The sequence below is a fragment of the Somniosus microcephalus genome, chromosome 24, assembly GCF_052327205.1.
Source record: "Somniosus microcephalus isolate GS21.2 chromosome 24, FLI_Smic_1.0, whole genome shotgun sequence".
In the NCBI taxonomy this organism is placed as follows: Eukaryota; Metazoa; Chordata; class Chondrichthyes; order Squaliformes; family Somniosidae; genus Somniosus; species Somniosus microcephalus.
The window spans coordinates 39,205,590-39,211,589 of NC_141010.1; the positions used below are offsets into that span (position 1 = coordinate 39,205,590).

General features: G+C 47.1%; 1 protein-coding gene across 1 annotated transcript in view; it reads right to left on the reverse strand.

The window, feature by feature from the left end:
• The window catches only part of rapgefl1 (Rap guanine nucleotide exchange factor (GEF)-like 1), an 83,454-nt gene extending 80,195 nt beyond the window's left edge, over nucleotides 1–3,259 (reverse strand). The window contains exon 1 of the mRNA XM_085966539.1: nucleotides 2,518–3,259. The gene's annotated coding sequence lies outside the window, so the exon portion shown is untranslated. The remainder of the gene's footprint in view (nucleotides 1–2,517) is intronic.
• Nucleotides 3,260–6,000: the final 2,741 nt, after the last annotated feature.

Genomic DNA, 6,000 nt, shown 5'->3' on the forward strand with positions numbered 1-6,000 from the left:
GAAGCAAGTCATCCTTGGTTCCGAGGGACTGCCTAAGAAGATGAATTTTTTGAGATCTCATCAAACTAAAATGATCTTTGCCCAGATTGTTTGGGGCACAGTGGTTAGCACTGTTGCCTCACAGCGCCAGAGACCCGGGTTCGAATCCGGCCTCGGGCGACTGTCTGTGTGGAGTTTGCACATTCTCCCCGTGTTTGCGTGGGTTTCCTCCGGGTGCTCCGGTTTCCTCCCACAGTCCAAAGATGTGCAGGTTAGGTTGATTGGCTATGATAAATTGACCCTTAGTGTTAGGGGGATTAAATACATGGGGGGATAGGGTGGGATATGTGTTGGTGTAGGGGTTACGGGGATCAGGTGGGATATGTGTCGGTGCAGGCTCGATGGGCCGAAATGGCCTCTATCTGCACTGTGGGGTTTCTGTGATTCTGTGATTCTGTGATATATCAAATCTTTAGGTGATGTCAGCTGCAGGTTATCATTTTTTCTGGAATTTACATAGCACAGAAGGAGGTCATTCGGCATTTCGTCCCTGTGCCAGCTCTTTGAGAGCTATCCAATTAGTCCCACTCACCATAGCCCTGCAATGTTTTTCCTCTCCGAGTATTTATCCAATTCCCTTCTGAAAGTTACTATTGAATCTGCTTCCACCGCCTTTTCAGGCAGTGCATTCCAGATCATAACAACTTGCTGCGTAAAAAAAATACATGAACATCAGGCAAGGGTAAGCTCCAGCTCTGCTGTGATGTGAACAGCACACCGTCTGGTCTCAACGTGAAGGATGGTCACTTGAACAATATACCAGAGGATCCGATATTCGTGGAACCATCCCCAGCATGCGTCAGCACTTTCAGGAGAGGAGAAATGAAATGAGGGGACGGGGGGGGGGGGGGGGGTAAGAAAGAAGATGGTGTTGTGATTGGGGTAGCACAATCTGGTCGGTCCTGTGCACTCTTGAAGTAAGTCGCACTGATATAGGTCACATGGAATCAATCCATACCATTCCCTGTCTGGCCATGCTGCTATGCAATGATGTTAGGCTGGAAGGTGGTAGGAGGGGAAATCAGAAATCACAGAAATCACAGAAACCCCACAGTGCAGATAGAGGCCATTTCGGCCCATCGAGCCTGCACCGACACATATCCCACCTGATCCCCGTAACCCCTACACCAACACATATCCCACCCTATCCCTGTAACCCCACGTATTTAATCCCCCTAACACTAAGGGTCAATTTATCATAGCCAAGCAACCTAACCCGCACATCTTTGGACTGTGGGAGGAAACCGGAGCACCCGGAGAAAACCCACGCAAACACGGGGAGAATGTGCAAACTCCACACAGACAGTCACCCGAGGCCGGATTCGAACCCGGGTCCCTGGCGCTGTGAGGCAACAGTGCTAACCACTATGCCACCGTGCTGCCCCTCAGTCTAAATGAGCGATAATGATCTCAAAGGATTAGCAGGAGCATTTACTTTCTTTTATAGCCATTTCTTGACTCCCTCCAGCACTCCCTACCCACCAAAAAAAAAATTAGAAAAATATATTTACGTTAATTTGCCAAATTGTTAGCACAGCTGTTTTACTGCTCACATGTCCTGTTTCAAACACATGTTGCTGCCTCATTATTCAGAGCCAGGCAACTAAAAATATCAAACCAGGGCGGAGGCTCAATTTAAACAAATGTTATTCATCCGTGATCACCTCATTGGTCATCACTTCAAATGGTAAATTGAAGTGATTGACGCGACGAGTGATTTGTTTCCATCTGGCTAACCCTTAGATATCGGAATAGCTGCCAGTCTTGATTGGAAGACTGCATATTGTAGATTAGGAGAGATGCGCCTCAATGACTTCAAGACTCAAAGTTAACTGAATAAAACAAGGCTTTTATTAGCAAAGAAAAGGTGCCTGTGTCTTCACCTAGCTTCACCTAGCATGCTGCTGTTCTGCTGCAAGACAAGCCTGGGCTTGTCTTAAGTAGGGCCAGGTATGGGCGGAGCTGACACACAAAGGGGGCGGTGCACTATACACAATACAAGGTAAAACACTGGAGCAGGCAATACAATATATGTAGTTAACTACAGAGTCTGATGAATGACATATTTCATCACAAGGAGTAGGCAATCTTTCACAGCCACAGTATCCTATACATTTGAAAGGGTGTAGTGGCAAGTAAAACACACAGTAAGGATATGAATGAATTGCCTTATTTTTTCCAGGGACCAGAACCAGAAAGAAGCCCTGATGCTTTAGTGCACTTTACAGCAATAAAGACTGGGAAGATCCAAGCCACAACCTTTGTACCAATGGCTCAATCTGCTAATCTTAGGCCAGCGTGGCAGTAAGGGAGTTACAAGTGACCTCAGCACACCTGGGCTTGGGAGGGGAACACAAGAAATAGGCCTGACCTTCCTACTCCTGATCAATAGCCAGTGACCCTTGCTGGAAAGTACGCATGTGTGAATGTTGGATGAGGACAGGATCAGGCCCAATGCTATGGTGCAACAGTACTCACTGGCTGGGCTTACAGATGAAGAAGGGCCACTTGGACTGAGGTCCCAAAGGGTAGTTGACACCTGGGGAACTGAACCCTCTCATGAATCTGTGTCTTCAGGAGAGAAGAGAAAACTGAAGGAAGGAAGAAAAAAACATCAGAAGGTATTTGATCTCAGTTGGCCAGATTATCTTCCTGCTTCTACATCTCTTTATTGCTAACTCCGGGCTCCTAATCCTATGTTACATTTTTTCTTCCCGATTGACAACTCATGCCTCATGTTACACCCATTCAGCACCTCCTCTTTCCAACTGACTGACTACACTCCACCTATATAAAAAAACTGGATAAATACTCAACACAAATGAGATCACTAAGAGCGTTGAGAAAGGGCGAGGGCCATTTGAACATTGTATTCTATTCCCTTCCAATTTCCTCCCTTTTAAGCTGGATGTGATTCTACACGTCACCCTCTGACACCCTGCCCAAGTGGCCATTCTCCATGTGTGAGCCAACAGGGGTATTCAAGCTTTATGTCTTTGTGAGCCATATAGGTGTGTAGCATGGAGTCTTGGTGGCGACATATATGAATTTTAAAACCAGGTTCCCCTTGCTGATTCTAACAGACCTTAGAGTTCATGATGCCCTTCAGTGACATCATTCGAAAACGTGGGGGGTGATTTTGCCAATGGGGACGTGATGGAGTTGGGACTGCTGCTTGTCGGGTTTTAGTCCTGCCTCCATCGGCTTGTGGCCAACCCACGCTATTTTCCCTTGATTGACCTTGTTAAGCCCGCCCAGCCGGCTTAGCAGGCCAATTAAGGGAAAGCCGGTTACTGGTGACGTCACCGAGTGACGTTTCATCTGTCAAGAGCTTTTGACAGATGAATTGTCATTGTTTGAGAGCTCTGGAAAGCTGTCAAACACTGACAATCTGTCTTCTAAGATGAGACCTGGGACACAGGCTCACTTAGAGATCGCTCCTGAGCAGAAAGCAGAAGGCTGATGCATTTGAGAATACAGCGGCCATTCTGCTTTCTCTGCCGGTGAGATGAGGGACTCCCGAGACTTGAAGGGATGAAGCCTGGAGGAAGAGGCAAAGGTAAGTAAAGCTTTAAAAATACTTAAGACTCACCTCACACACTTACCTCTGCACACATGCACCCATCACTCACCTGCACACCAGACATCTCGGCCCCTCCGACCCCCGCAGACCCACGGCTCGCCTCGCTGACCCTGGCGAGGTTCGGAGCCGTTGGAAAGCCCACACTTTAGGGCTCAAAATAGGGATTATCCAAAAAACTGCCTGTTAACAGGCAGTTAATTGGCACTAATCCCCTTCCCGCCTCCAGGAGGTGGCTCCCAGCACGGGTCGGGTACCCGCCTCCTGGGAAAATGGCACGGAGGCGGGTTGGTGGCGGGATGGGTACCCGCCCCCAGATTCTGCCATTTTCTCGGCAGTCCCGCCTCCATACCCACCTCCCCAGGGCTGGAAAAATCACGCCCACAGTGTCAGTTATCACATGTAAGCTGACGACACCCAGCTCTACCTCACCACCTCTCTTGACTCTCTCCACTGTCTCTAAATTGTTAGACTGCATTTCCGACATCCAGTACTGGATGAGCAGAAATTTCCTCCAACTAAATATTGGGAAGACCAAAGCCATTGTCCACCACAAACCCCGTTTCCTAGCCACCAACTCCATCCCTCTCCCTGGCAACTGTCTGAGGCTGAACCAGACTGTTCGTAACCTTGGTGTCATGTTTGACCCCGAAATGAGCTTCTGACCACTTATCTGCGCCATCACTAAGGCCGCCTATTTCCACCTCCAGAACATCACCCAACTCTGCCCCTGCCTCAGCTCATCTGCTGCTGAAACCCTTATCCATGCCATTGTTACCTCTAGACTTGACTATTCCAACGCACTCCTGACCAGCCTCCCACGTTCTACCCTCTGTAAACTTGAGTTCATCCAAAATTCTGCATCCTGTGTCCTAACTCACACCAAGTCCCGTTCACCCATCACCCCTGTGCTCACTGACCTACATTGGCTCCCGGTTAAGCAACACCTCAATTTAAAAATTCTTATCCTTGTTTTCAAATTCCCCCCTATCCCTGTAATCTCCTCCAGCCCCACAAACCTCCAAGAAATCTGCACTCCTCTAATTCTGGCCTCTTGAGCATCCCTGATTTTAATCGCTCCACCATTGGTGGCCGTGCCTTCAGCTCCCAAGGCCCTAAGCTCTGGAATTCCCTCCCTAAACCTCTCCGCCTTTCTATCTCTCTCTCCTCTGTTAAGATGCTCCCTAAAACCTACCTCTTTGAGCAAGCTTTTGGTCATCTGCCTTATGTGGCTCAGTGTGAAATGTTGTTTGATAACGCTCCTGTGAGCCGCCTTGGAACGTTTTACTACATTAAAGGTGCTATAGAAATGCAAGTTGTTGTTATTGTTCTGATTTAGGGTTTATCCACCAATGTGGCAACAGCACGAAGAACATCAGGAAAATTGAAATTCAAACCAGGGAATATGAAATATATAAACACATGAAGCTGAGCTGCTTGGACTTCAAGGGCCGAAATGCCACAGTTCAGGGCTGCATGTTGCCAACAGATGAAAGTTGGACACCCCTGGCCTAGACAGTGAGCGCTAGAAGTGTATTTTATTTAATCGTTCATGGGGTTGGGAACCTGAGCAGGGAGACAGAGGAAAGGGAAACAAGGATGAAAGCAAAAGATAGGAAGGAGAAAAACAAAAGTGGCAGTCAGAGAAATCAACGGTTTAAATCAAACATGGCCACAGTAAATAATAATTCTAATGGGTCTAAGAGCGTTAAAAAAACAAGCCTGAAGGCTTTGTGTCTTAATGCGAGGAGCATTTGTAATAAGGTGGATGAATTGGCTGCGCAAATAGAAGTAAACAAATACGATTTGGTTGGGATTACGGAAACGTGGCTCAAGGAAGGCCAGGACTGGGAACTCAACATCCAGGGGTTTTCGATATTCAGGAAAGATAGGCAAAAAGGAAAGGGAGGTGGGGTAGCATTACTGGTTAAAGAAGGGATTAACACAATTGTAATGAAGGATATTAGCTCTGATGAGGTGGAATCTGTATGGGTAGAATTGAGAAATACTAAGGGGAAAAAAACGTTAGTGGGAGTGGTTTATAGACCTCCAAACAGTAAGGCGGAGGTTGGGGATGGCATTAAAAGAGAAATTAAAGAAGCGTGCAATAAGGGCACAGCAGTCATCATGGGTGACTTTAATCTACATATAGATTGGGCCAACCAAATGAGTAACAATACTGTGGAGGAGGAATTCCTGGAGTGTTTACGGGATGGTTTCCTGGACCAATATGTCGAGGAACCAACCAGAGATCAGGCCATCTTAGACTGGGTATTATGTAACGAGAAAGGATTAATTAGCAATCTTGTTGTAAGAGGCCCCTTGGGTCGGAGCGATCATAATATGATCGAATTCTTCATTAAGATGGAGAATAAAGTAGT